Source organism: Malaclemys terrapin, chromosome 3 (assembly GCF_027887155.1).
Source record: "Malaclemys terrapin pileata isolate rMalTer1 chromosome 3, rMalTer1.hap1, whole genome shotgun sequence".
Lineage (NCBI taxonomy): Eukaryota > Metazoa > Chordata > Testudines > Emydidae > Malaclemys > Malaclemys terrapin.
In genome coordinates this window covers 19,503,682-19,516,745 of record NC_071507.1, presented here as the reverse complement: position 1 = coordinate 19,516,745, position 13,064 = coordinate 19,503,682, and the positions used below count along the sequence as shown (strand labels likewise).

The 13,064-nt window shown below is 46.7% G+C and overlaps 1 protein-coding gene across 1 annotated transcript in view; it reads right to left on the bottom strand.

Annotated features, from left to right (window-relative positions):
- BFSP1 (beaded filament structural protein 1) overlaps positions 1–12,598 on the bottom strand; it is a 237,859-nt gene extending 225,261 nt beyond the window's left edge. The window contains exon 1 of the mRNA XM_054022003.1: positions 12,510–12,598. The gene's annotated coding sequence lies outside the window, so the exon portion shown is untranslated. The remainder of the gene's footprint in view (positions 1–12,509) is intronic.
- Between the last annotated feature and the right edge of the window lie 466 nt (positions 12,599–13,064).

The following is a 13,064-nucleotide window of genomic DNA, read 5'->3' as shown; positions in this document are numbered from 1 at the left end:
GTATTTTGATGCCCCAAGCATGGCAGTGAGGCAGCCGTCGGCAGCATGCCTGCGGTAGGTCCACCGAAGCCGCAGGACCGGCGGACCTCTCGCAGGCATGCCGCCGAAGGCAGCCTGACTGCCACCCTCACGGCGATTGGCAGGCCGCCCCCCACGGCTTGCCGCCCCAGGCATGCGCTTGGTGTGCTGGTGCCTGGAGACGCCCCTGCTCTCTTAGCTTTTTCTCAGGGACACATTACCAACACTTCTGTTCCTGTCTGATTAGCTTTCCTACTGCTCTTGTCTCTCTGTCCTACTTCTCACTCACACATGCACATACACCCTTACCCAACGGAGGCCTAGCCCACATTGTTCAAATTCTTGAGTGGCCTTGGATCTGCCTTAAAGTTAGCCAGACATGGGCCTGCATTTGGAGCAGAAGTCACTTAACTATTTCAGCTACCAGTCTGCAATGGCATCTTCACCTTTATCCTGAGACCCGACCAACAAACAACAAATTTTAACCGAGTCCATAACAAAGCTATGACATTTATCATTTGTCATTAGGAAACAGATTTGAACTAGTCACTGAAACACATTTAAATAACTACTTAATGATTCCAGAAAGCAATCAATTAATCATTAGTAAAGTGTAGTCAACAGGTGACTTTTACGGTCTTTATTAAATACATTAAGATCAGGTATTTTTAAAAAATTGTGAAAGGATGTTTTTGTATTGTTGCGTAACTGACTTGCCGGTTGGCATGCTTGACATTTGATATTCATTATAAAGGAACCTTCCAGTGCATCGACTTCATTACTCTTATAAGTACCTTTCCATACAAAAGGGGTGGGAGTGGGACATATTTCAGGGAGTTAATTTTAAAATGATGGGTTGTCTGCTACAGGAAATGTACTGATGCAACAGGAATACAGAAGAGGTAGATTTCAGTGTAACTGTTCGACATTAGAGACTTTATTGAGAAACATTAAGTCTATAATCAATCTGTACTCTAGAAAAATGTATATGCAACAGACAGATTTCAAATCAAGTAATTGGCACCTCACAATATGTAACCATAGGACCATGCAGTATATTTTAGTGCTAATGCACATACAGCTCATTGAAGAAGGGAGATGTAAAAACTACTAGACCAGATGATAGGGATTGTAGAGTTGACACTGTGCCTGAACTGAAATTTGCTATTTGCCCAGCTTACAAGAGAACTTTGTAAACATAATTTTAAAAAAGTGGCCAATTGTTTAAAAAATGGGGGCCTAAAGGTTCTACATCCATATTTAGGCATCTAAATAAAACAGATTTTCCACACCCCTGACTGACATGGTTACATAGTTAAACCAACGTAAGTCTGTAGTGTAGGCCAGCCTGTGCAGCACAATGGACATGGCTTACACCTCAAGCCCAGGGTGTAATTCCCATCCTGAGGAGACATACTGGTATTAGCTCTCATTGAGCAAGCAGCTGCAGGACCCAGCTGCCCCAAATACGTAACCCACCCAATACCATAGGCACATACTCAGGTTGGCCAACCTGGCCGCCACTAAGACTACACTCTATTTTTACCATGCTAGTTTGATCAGAATTAGCTCGAGTACATGGATGGTGTGTGAACCACTGTCTGGGGGATGCTAGCCCCCAACCCTGCCCCTTCCACTCAAGGCCTCGCCCCTTCCGAGCGCCCCAGAACCTAGAGCTCCCCCCACTGTGTACGCCAGCCCCCGCATCAGGCTGGCTAGTGCCTGCAGCTCCCCCAGCCCCGGAGTACCAGGAAGGAGAGCGCACAGCGCCGCCACAGCCCCAGGAAGGCGGGCGGCATGTCCCCAGCCCCTGGAGCCCAGCGGCACTGCCGAAGCAGAGCTCTGGCTGTGGAGTGTGGGTGGGGCCATGCCTGGCTTTTTGGGGAGTTACAGCCTCGCAAAGTCTCCCCTACCTGCTGCCAATGCTTAAGTATCTCTCCTCAAGATGGGAATCATGCTCCCAGCTCAAAGTGTGGACATACCCACGGCTTGTCTTCACTACCAGGGAGATCGATGATGCTGCAACTGATGCAGCAGGTGTCGATTTAGCGGTGTCTAGTGAAGACCCACTAAATCGACGGCAGAGCACTCTCCAGTCAACTCTGGTACTCCAACTCCCCCAGAAGAGTAAGGGAAGTCAACCGGAGAGCGTCTTCCATCGACACAGCGCAGTGAAGACACCTAAGCTATGTCAACTCCAGTTATGTTATTCACATAGCTGGAGTAGCGTAACTTAGGTCAACTTACCCCGTTAGTGAAGAGAACCCCCCCAGTCTTACCACACAGGAACTGCCTAAATCCTAGCTTGGAATAAGATATCATGGAATGGATTGCTAACTATACTACATTACCCGTGAAAGAGCTTAACCAGTTGAAACAGCCAACCACTTGTCTATGAAAAGAAATAATTTAGATGTTAGCTCTTTCACTTGTTCAAGTATCAACTGGTGGCTCGTTTCCTTTAAAACCAAGAAAATTATTTATGCATGTTGTGAACATTGCTTTGATAGACTTTACATTTACAACTGTAATTGCCTACCTCTGGAAAGAATCATGAATCTGAAGCTTCTAGTGGTTACTAGGGACCAAGTTTTCAGAAGCTTGCACAAATTCAAATTTCCCAGAAGGAGAATAATCTCCCTCCAGCTCAATCTTTGGGTACTTCATATTTGTTGAATGAATGATGGGGATCTCAGCTAGTGATTCTGATTAGCTGCTAAACAGCTAATCATCCAGATTAGTTTCTGGTTTGTTTTCTGCATCCTCAGATTGCACAAAAATGTGTTTAATTAATTTATTGTTTAAGTAAATAAAACCTTTAAGAAAAGCTTATGAACCTGAACTCCAATTATTTTTCTTTAAGTTAACATAACATTTTAAATGAGGGTAATTAACTATTGGGACAACTTACTTAGACTGCAAGTGATGGAGAATCCATCCCATCCCTAAGACTTGGTCTACACTACAGACTTAGGTTGGCATAACTATGTCTCTCAGGGGTGTGGAAAATCCATACCACCACAAATGAAATAGTTATACCGACCTAACCCCTCCCTCCCCCCGCCCCGTGTAGACAGTGTTATGTAAACAGGAGGGCTTCTCCCATCAACATACCCACCACCTCTCAGGGATGTGGAGTACCTATACAACTCCAATTAAATTCAAACTTGACTAGTATCTTTTTCGGCTTAACAATACTCAATTTATATTTTTGCAGCATTGTAGTAAACACAAAGGGACACCTTAAAATAACAATAAGGTTTCACAGACAAATAATATGTTTAATTTTAATTAAGATCTTCCTATACGTAGGATTCCAAGGTGTCAAAAAATCCTCAAGATATTAATGATAAAAACTATAACCTAATCTCTTGCTTCCCAGGTTTATTTGTATCTATCTTTTAACTAGAAATGTCATCAGGACAGAGAACTAAAAATACACTTGCTGTTTACAGATATACAAAGTAACTAGACAGTAGTATTCTGATATAATAGGTGTGTTGAATAGTCAGGGACTGGAGGGATGGCAAAGACAAATGAACAACAGAAATACTCTTAAATTATTCAAAAAGAACTGTTTGTTCTTATAATAAAAGACATGCGGACAATAAGCAAAGAAAGCTCATCTACCTTATTAATATGAAAGGACATCAAGGCTGGGAGTCGCTGAAAGAGCATGAGTGCTGTAATAGTGTGTACAGAAATTCCCAATTAAGTCTTGCAAGTCATTTCAGAACAGGAGGTTTTAGAAAACCCAGCTAAGCATATTGCAAAACCTAGAAGAAAGCTGGACAACTCACAGATCTATATTCTGATCTGTGAAGAAAGGAGATTTCTAGGGATATATAAAAAACAGGCCTGTAGCACCAAAGAACCCTGTTTATCTTTTTAAACCAAATTTTTGTTAATAATTAAAAACAATGTCAGCCATTAAATTGTGCCACTGTAAATTATCCTTGCTCTGTGCTCCAGGGAAGAGCTCCCAGCAAACTTGCCTTGTTTCAAGTTTTGAATTTTTTCTAAGTTCTCATCTTATCTTATAACCAAAAAAAAAAAAATGTTTTTAATGAGAAATTTGAAGCCAAGTAGCCTGTGCTGTTTAGAATGCCCTGGAGTCAGAATTTTTTAACAGGAAAGACCAGAAATTTCTGTTCCAACCATGGGACCAATTCTGCAAGGTACTGAGCACTCTCATTTCCCAATTATTTCCATGTGATTTTAGGGTGCACAGTACCTCACCCGTGTAGCTCACCAGTTTGTAGGATCAGGGCAAGGATGTGGTGTAAAGTGAGATCCCAGTGACTTGACAGCATTTTAATTAGAACAGTTCAGGGTTTTTCAGGGTTTATCAAGTGAAAGTGATTGAGGCCTTGTCTACACTACACAGTTTTGTCAACAAAAGTCAGATTTCCTTGACAAAACAGTGGAGGTGTACACACTGCAATGCTACTCCCACTGATTTAACTCTCTGACTATGCTGACATAATAAAACCACCTTGATGAGAGGCATAGAGCTTTTTGCAACGAAGTTAGAACGACGCAGTGTCAGTGTAGACACTGCGCTTGTTTATGTTCCCCTAAGTGGCCTCCAGGAGGTGTCCCACAATGCCCATCATAACCACTCTAGTCAGCAGTTCCAGGAACCAGTGGCCTCTCTTCTTGTAGGGAGCTTCCAGCGCTCCTGGTAGGGTGACCAGATGTCCCGATTTTATAGGGACAGTCCCAATATTGGGGTCTTTTTCTTATATAGGATCCTATTACTCCCTACCCCTTGTCCCGATTTTTCACACTTGCTGTCTGGTCACCCTAGCTCCTGGTTACAGTCCATAGTAGCAATCATGAAGCTAAGTGGCTGGAGTATGCAAAGTGGAATGTTTGCCCCAATTCAGGATCAGTATAGGAGTAAACCTTGCCTAGTTCACAAGATCATATCTGGAGTGTTTATCTGCCATGTCAGAACATTAGCATGGCAAAAAGCTAACTTTCCAGTTCTGGAAGGCAGTAAAATCACAGTACATCCGCTCTCTACCTATGTGTTGTGCTATAGATAAGACGAACTGAAATGCTTGGAAGTTGATTGAACTACTGTGGTCACAGATAAGTCAGAGTGCAGGAACACTGAAGTGATGAGGTTAAAGAAATGTCTCCTGCCACCCACTTGATATTAGCATGAGTAAGGAGAAGAATGGTCCATTTGCTTTGAATGTTCCCTGAATAAGAAAAAACCATCTTAAGAGAATCCCACTGGCAATATAAAATATAAAAATCGATTAAAGAAGAGCAATTGTTGGATATCAGCGTGCCTTTTCTCATGCACCTTAGCAGGTAAGAAGAATGACAAATGTGTGCAACAGAGTAAAGCATTTTTAGATACTTTAGGTACACTACATTTGATGCTCTTCAGATCATAGACCCTGTCAGGGGAAATAGGTGGCGCAATTAAATAAATTATGTCGAGTACATTTGTTTTGATTTTCAAGCACAGCCTCAATGAATTTCTCTAATGCAAAAGGTAGACTACAACTCAATGCATTAAGCTACTATACGAGAATCATAGCCTGTGTTACAATCTGAACAATGCAATGTGTTTCTTAAAAGCTACGATGCATCACAATATCAAGGTTTTCATTTTGATGCAGTTTTCCTTGTTGAAGTTATTTTATTTTTTAAAAATCTCTCATATTAATGTATCCATAGAGTTGTTTTCATTTGTCTCTGTGTTCTGGTGATATTATGAACCACTTAAGCTTTGCTTGCATAATTATAGGTGTCACCAGAACCCATCACTGGAAAGTAGCTTTTTTATACACCGTGCCCGTCACGTTTCCATTGAAAAACAGGGGTTTTTAACCCAGGAGCAGAATTCAGTTTATGTTCACCTAGTTATTTATGATAGCATAGATGTGTAGAGTGCACTTATGTGCCTTTTTTCTTGAAAAGCACCTGCTGCTTAGAAAGATAACATAACCAAAATAGATAATATTGCAGGAAGGTTGGCACAACAATGTACATTCCTGCAGTTCTGAAGTTAGTTTCTGTTTGCCAAAGAGAATGTGTGCTAGAAGCAAGCTGAACTCAGTGGCTTCAATTGGCCAAGCTTACAGAAAGCAACCTCTTATTTTAAGGTGAGAGTCACTAATAATGGATGTTTCAATATTAACTCAAAGCATGTATTTTTGTAGTAGTCAGAAATCTAATCGATCTAAAAATGCCACAGCTGACGCTGACTACAGAGGATATTAGCAGGAGAAGCTACTTCCTAAAGAACATGGTATGTACAGAATTTACCAGTTGAGAATCTGCCCAGTGTGGTTGTAGTCTGGTTCTCATAGAGTTTGCTATGTTCTGAACTGCCAGATTTCCACTACTAATGTTTCTTGAACCTATCACTAGCAACAGTCAATCACTTATACATTCAGAGAAGTCAGTTGGGTTTTGGGGTGCTTTTAAAGTGCATTGTGGGCCAGCACAATATAAAGTGCTCTTATAGCCACTTCTCCCACTGCATGGGCTGATTCTCTAAAGTCATTTAAATGCTTTGGGCCCCAATCCTGCAACACAGTCACACATGCACAGAAGCCTGGATCTGCATGGAGCACCATTGAAGTCAGTGGGGTTGAGTGCTGGCACTGGCTTCTGTCTGAGTGAAGCTTAATGCAGGATCAGGGCCTTAGCTTAGCTACAGATAAAATAACCAAGGTTCTTCAGGAAGTCAGGGTTGCTGAAGGGAGTAAAGAGTACCCGTGCCTCATATACCTTATGGCATTACAGTTCTGAAACTGCCATTGGAGGTTTTTGCTGCAGACTAATTTATGCTTCCTTCGTCAAACCCTATTTGTTAACAACATATATTTACAAGGCATCCCACACCCAAAGGCATAAATAATCTGGTACCTTTGGTCTCAAAGCTTAGCTCTAATATGCAGCCATGGGACTGATGACTAATGAGTACAATGGAAATAAAATAGAGACAGTGGGGCCATAAATGCTCTCTTCTTCATGTCATTTTTGCAGCAAAACTAAGCATTTTTGTCTGCCCAAATTCATCAATTATTTTTGCTCTTCCCAGGGCCTGTTCCTCCCCTGCAGGATACGAGTTACTATCACTGAGATCAGTGCAAGCTACTTGTATCCTGAGGGGGAGAAGAACTGGGTCCCAGCTGTGTGAGACCGAGAAAGAGATTCTCATGGAAGAATCAGTGAAGAAGCAGGAGGGAGGGCTGCAGTAACAGCAGCATCCGAATCCAAGGGTTCGTATGGGCCAAGATTCTAAAGAGGACAGATATAGCAGGACCTTTGTTATTCCACTTTGTTATTCTGAGTAAGGAAAGTGAGGAAAAACCCAATGACTGATCTACAGAATAGAGATGTAACAAAGAGGGCCTAGGGTTAGAGGCAAACTGTGCCTAATACGAACAGGCACTGCCCTCGGTGACGGTGGTGCAGAGAAGTAGACCGGCTGCATCCTCTCTTATGGGGTGCACAATTCACTTCCCTCCTTGGCCATCCAGCTCTACTTGTCTACGTCTCACCCCAGAGGGCATTAGCAGAGAGCAGTCCCTGCCTGCATACATGTGCAGGGACTAACTACAGCTATGGTTTGTGTCTACACAGCAATGTAAACCTAGAGTTAGTGGGACTCGTGTCAGCTGACCAGTGTCAGGGAACCCTAGGCTTGAGCATCTACACTGCATTTTAACCCTAGGTTAAGAATTTTCTGACCTGTGCTCGAACCTAGGGCTCTGGCGTCCACGCTGTAGAGCACAGACCCAAGTCAAAGTAAACTTATCCCAAAGTGCCTAGCCCCTCAGCCCCACTGTCAGCACTTTACCCTAGGAACATAGTGCACTGTGGGGAAAAAAAAAACTCTACTGCCCACCCTGTTTCCTAACTGTGGAGGTGCTATTGATGGGACTCAGGTGCCCATAAGGAGCACACGAGTACATAAACTGTATAATTAGCTCTTTGGTGGTTGTCTCAGTAGAATGACTGCAGTCTGAGAAGGCTTTATACTGAACTACCATCTAATCCAGTGGTCCCCAAACTGTGGGGTGGGAGGAATGTTCGGTGGGTGCAGCATGGTCCGCGTCAGTCCCCTGGGGAACGGGGAGGAAATGCCACCCAGCTTCGTTCTGGCCTCAGCCCCCAGCCTTGGGCCTTGGCCATGGCCCCTGGCTCTGACTGTGACTCTGCTCCCAGCTGCGGCCCCAGCTTTAGTTCTGGCTTCAGCCCCCAGCTCCCTGCCCCATCTGCAGCTCTGGCCCTGGCCTCAGCCCCCAGTTCCCTGCCTCAGGACCTAGCCGCGGCCCTGCTCCCAGCCCCAGCTGCATCTCTGGCCCTTGCCTCAGCCCCCAGCTCCCGCTCTCAGGACCTAGCTGTGGCTCCACACCCAGCCCCGGCTCCCAGCTCTGCTCCTGGCCGTGGCCCTGGCCCAGCCTGGACCGTGGCTCTCCTCCCATCCCACCTCCCAACCGCAGCTCCAGATTTCATTACGGGCAAGGGGTGTGTGTGACAAAAAAAGTCTGATCTAATCTGAAAATTGGGCTCTCCATCTCTAGGAGGAGTCACATGGGCAGGAAAATGCCCATCTGCCCCGTTCTGAAAATAATTAGGACATGTGTGTCCATGGCTGTCAAACTTTTAAAATGAAACTTTGCAATTCTTAAATTTTTAAAATGGGATGTTCAATGAAGGTATTTATTTTTGTCTGTTTTGACATAAAATGTAGGTTACAGAGGAAAAACACACACACCCCAGCCTGGCTGCCAGCTGCGGAGCGGTGAAGTGCATCCCCAGGGAGGCAGGAATAAGAGCTCCCCGGGATGCTGTTGGGAAGTTTGGGGGCTGGCTCCCACTCACTGCCCTAACAGAGCACACTGCCTGGGCACCCCTGCACATGCAGCCCCAGGGATGTTGGGGGAGGGAGCAGGTGCTAGGAACAGAGAGCGACCAAGTTGCTGCTCCTGGCTCAGCCCTGCAAGGGTTGACCCCCAATATCCTGGCAGCTGGGAGCTGCCTCCCGCCTGTCAGCTTTGCTCCCTGCTCTGGGCAAGCTCCATGCAGCAGGGATGCAAGGGGGGGGAGGGTTGGCTTGAGACCAGGCTCAGACCCAGGCTTAAACTGTTATGTAGACATAAACTATGTCTGGCACCAGCACAGGGGCACACAAATTAGGAGAAGACTACTTATACCCTGCTCATTGGCGAGGCATTGGGTTTAATGTACTGTTCTATTCCTAGCTCCAGTTAAGACATCATGTAACGCTGACAGACCCCGGTCGTTGGTGGGCAGGATTGAACCTGGGACCTCTGGAGCTTAGTGCATGAGCCTCTGCCGCATGAGCTAAAAAACAACTGGCTCTTAGCTAAGGCTGTAGAGCAAACTCATTTTCATTTTTTCTCTCCCCCCCACCCCCACTAGATGGGACAGAACACCACACCCAGGTGTGTGGGTTACAATCACACCCACCAAATAGCCCACTAAAAGAATCCTCATAGGAAAAAAGTTCAGCGTGTAGTGGGTGCTACCATACATAACCATCAAGTAGGGGATTTGCCTGTGAGACACTTTGCCTGCAGATGCAGCATGTCCATATCTTACTAAGTGCAATTGTGGCATTTTTACACTTGGAAAACTTCCTGCAGCTCCTATCCATGAAGATGTTATTGGAGGTTGGAGAGCTATAATGCCCTCTCATTCTCACTCTTACTCCTAGGCCTTCTGAATAAAATGTAGAACAAGGAAGATTAGGGCCCTGTAGTGAGTCGGTGTGGCTCCCCTCCTGCCCAGAAGAGGGAGCCCACGTGCCGGCACCAGAGTGGGTGGGACCACCACCGCCTGTCCCCGCCCCCCGGAAGTCAAGGGGCGGGACAGGAAGTATAAAGGCCGGCCGCCAGAGCTCAGTTGGCGGCCAGCCACCACAGGGAGCAGACGTGCGGCCGGGAGCTCCCGGCCAGGAGACCGTCGAAGACCCTAGCTGGCCTGAGCTACCCCGGGCCCGCTACGAGGAGGAGCCGCCGGAGCCCGTTCACGCCCGCCACTGGGAGAACCCCTGGGAACCGAACCCCGCTAACCCTGAGGGTGAGACTGGACCCGAACCCCTCAGCCCCTGCTGCTATCCAGAGGAGCCGCCTGAGGACCATTGGCCGGACTTCCCGGCAGAGCTACCAGACTTGCCGCCGAGCCCGGGCAGAGAGGAGCCCATGCAGGTGGACTGGCCCGATCCCGGCGCAACGACCGAGGTAGGCTGTGAGGGGGATCACGGAAGTAGCCCGGGGGTAGCCGACCCCGGTCCGGCTGCAACTGAGTGTGAGCCTATGTCAGTGTGTTGCGGTCTGGATACCCCACTGACCAGCAGCGGCAGCAACCGCTGTTAGGGCCCCGGGCTGGAACGCAGTGGAGTGGGTGGGCCTGCGTTCCCCCCTGCCACCCTCCGTACGGGTGGCAGGCTTCCCCCTCACCCAACGCTCGGCTACAGAAGCCTGGGCCTTGAACTATTTGCCTGCTCAGCCCCTGCAACAAGGGCCTGAGCCTAACTGTGTTTGCCCCGCCCTGATCCAGGGCCTGGCCTCTGAACTATTTGCTCGCTCAGCCCCTGCAACAAGGGCCTGAGCTAACTGTGTTTGCCCCGCCCTGATCCAGGGCCTGGCCTCTGAACTATTTGCTCGCTCAGCCCCTGCAAACAAGGGCCTGAGCTTAACTGTGTTTGCCCCGCCCTGATCCAGGGCCTGGGCTTTGAACTGTTTGCTCGCTCAGCCCCTGCAACAAGGGCCTGAGCCTAACAGTGTTTGCCCCGCCCTGATCCAGGGCCTGGGCTTGGAACTATTTGCTCGCTCAGCCCCTGCAACAAGGGCCTGAGCTAACTGTGTTTGCCCCGCCCTGATCCAGGGCCCGGGCTTTGAACTATTCACTCGCTCAGCTCCCTGCAAACAAGGGCCTGAGCTAACTGTGTTTGCCCCGCCCTGATCCAGGGCCTGGGCTCTGAACTGTCTGCTCGCTCAGCCCCTGCAACCAAGGGCCTGAGCCTAATTGTGTTTGCCCCGCCCTGATCCAGGGCCTGGGCTTTGAACTCTTTGCTCGCTCAGCCCCTGCAAACAAGGGCCTGAGCCTAACTGTGTTTGCCCCGCCCTGATCCAGGGCCTGGGCTCTGAACTATTTGCTCGCTCAGCCCCTGCAGTAAAGGGCCTGAACTTTAACTGTGGTTGCTCCGACTCTGCACCAAAGAGCCGGAGTTCCGGGACTAACTGACTACTTGTTCCCACAGTAGTGAGTCGGTGTGGCTCCCCTCCTGTCTGGAAGGGTCGAGCCCCGGCTAGGACCGACAACAGGCCCCTTTATTTCTGAAATCCTAGCTAACCTCTCGGATTCTATTTTAAATCATGAATGGTTATCAATTTTCCAAAGGCACCATCCAATGCAAGGACCCAAAACTGCTGTCTGGACGGCAGGTGAGACAAGTCATCTGTACCCACTGATCCATTTATAGACCTCCTGAGATAATTGCACTGGAGAACAGACCAAACTGCAAACTTCTTGGTGTTCTCAGGACCTGACTGTAATTACTGCCCTGGCCACAGACTGTTTACATCCCTTTATTGACACATGATCTCAGGAAATTATTAAAGGATAATTTGCTTAGGACCTGTGTCAAGGCTGAATCCCAACTGTCAGTCACTCTGAGTGCAGAAGTGGGGCCCGCAAGGATTTTAAAAATTAATACTTGCCACTCCAGGCCTGTATTAAACTCCCAAGGTTACAGCTTCTCTGACCTTGCCTTGGTAAACGCCGCCACCACCCACATGCAAAAAAAACAAACGAACCAAAAAAACAACAACAACAACAAAAAACCACACCTTTGAACTCAGGAAGGAGCACTTGGGAATTCCTTCATGTAGGGCAGGGGTTCTCAGACTTTTGTACTGGTGACCCCTTTCACACAGCAAGCCTCTGAGTGCAACCCCCCTTATACATTAAAAACACTTTCATATATTTAACACCATTATAAATGCTGGAGGCAAAATGAGGTTTGGGGTGGAGGCTGAGAGCTCAGGACCCCCCATGTAATAGCCTCATGGCCCCTTGAGGGGTCCCAACCCCCAGTTTGAGAACCCTGATGTAGGGTACCCTCAAGCCCTTTCATGCCCCCTGGGGAAGAACTGAGAAAGAAAACAAAGGAAAGTAGCCGTGGTTACCAGCTAATCAAATAACATGCACAAACCTCTTAGGACACCAAAAATCAATCTTTTTCTTAAAAAAAGGTAAGTTTTATTAAAAACAAAAAGAAAGAAAATACATCTGGAACTTAGGCTTTTGCTAGATTTTAAAAGAGCAATTCCAAAAATCAAGCACCCAAAATAGCTTTCATTGGGGTTCATCTTAAAGGTTACAAGCAAACAAAAGCATCTGGGGTTAGCACAGAGGAGTCCACAAGCCAATAATAAATAAAAGAAATAACCCTAATTGCGTCTAGCTAAACATTCTGATCTACTTACACATTTGGAGTTCAGATAAGTAGTTCTAGGCGTGATCTGATGATTTATGATCATACCTGGCTTAAGCTGCTCACAGCCTGGCTGCTCTGTCCCTCCAGCCCAGAGAACAACAGACAAAGGGAAAGTTTCTTTCCCCATTTTAAAAAGTTCTAGCCTTCCCATTGGCTCTTTTGGTCAGGTGCCCCCTTTTTTTTCCTTTACCTGGGGGACTTTTTAACCCTTTACAGGTAAAGCAAGTAAAGAACAGCTACCAAGAGGGATTTTACAGGTAACCGGCTGTCTGGGTGTCCATCAAAGGGAGCTATACCCCCCTTTATCACAACCTGTCTACACAGGGACACTCTGGTGAAATAAGCTAGGATGTGAATTTAAAGCACAATAGCTATTCTGCTCTCACTCTCTTATTCCTCACTAACATTGTCTTTGTTCAGCTCAACTGCACAAACACACTCATAAGGTATATGTCTATACTGGAGGTGGAGGGATAATTTCCAGCTCAGGTAGACAAATCCATGCTAGGTTTGATGATCCCTCCACCTCCAGTATAGACATACC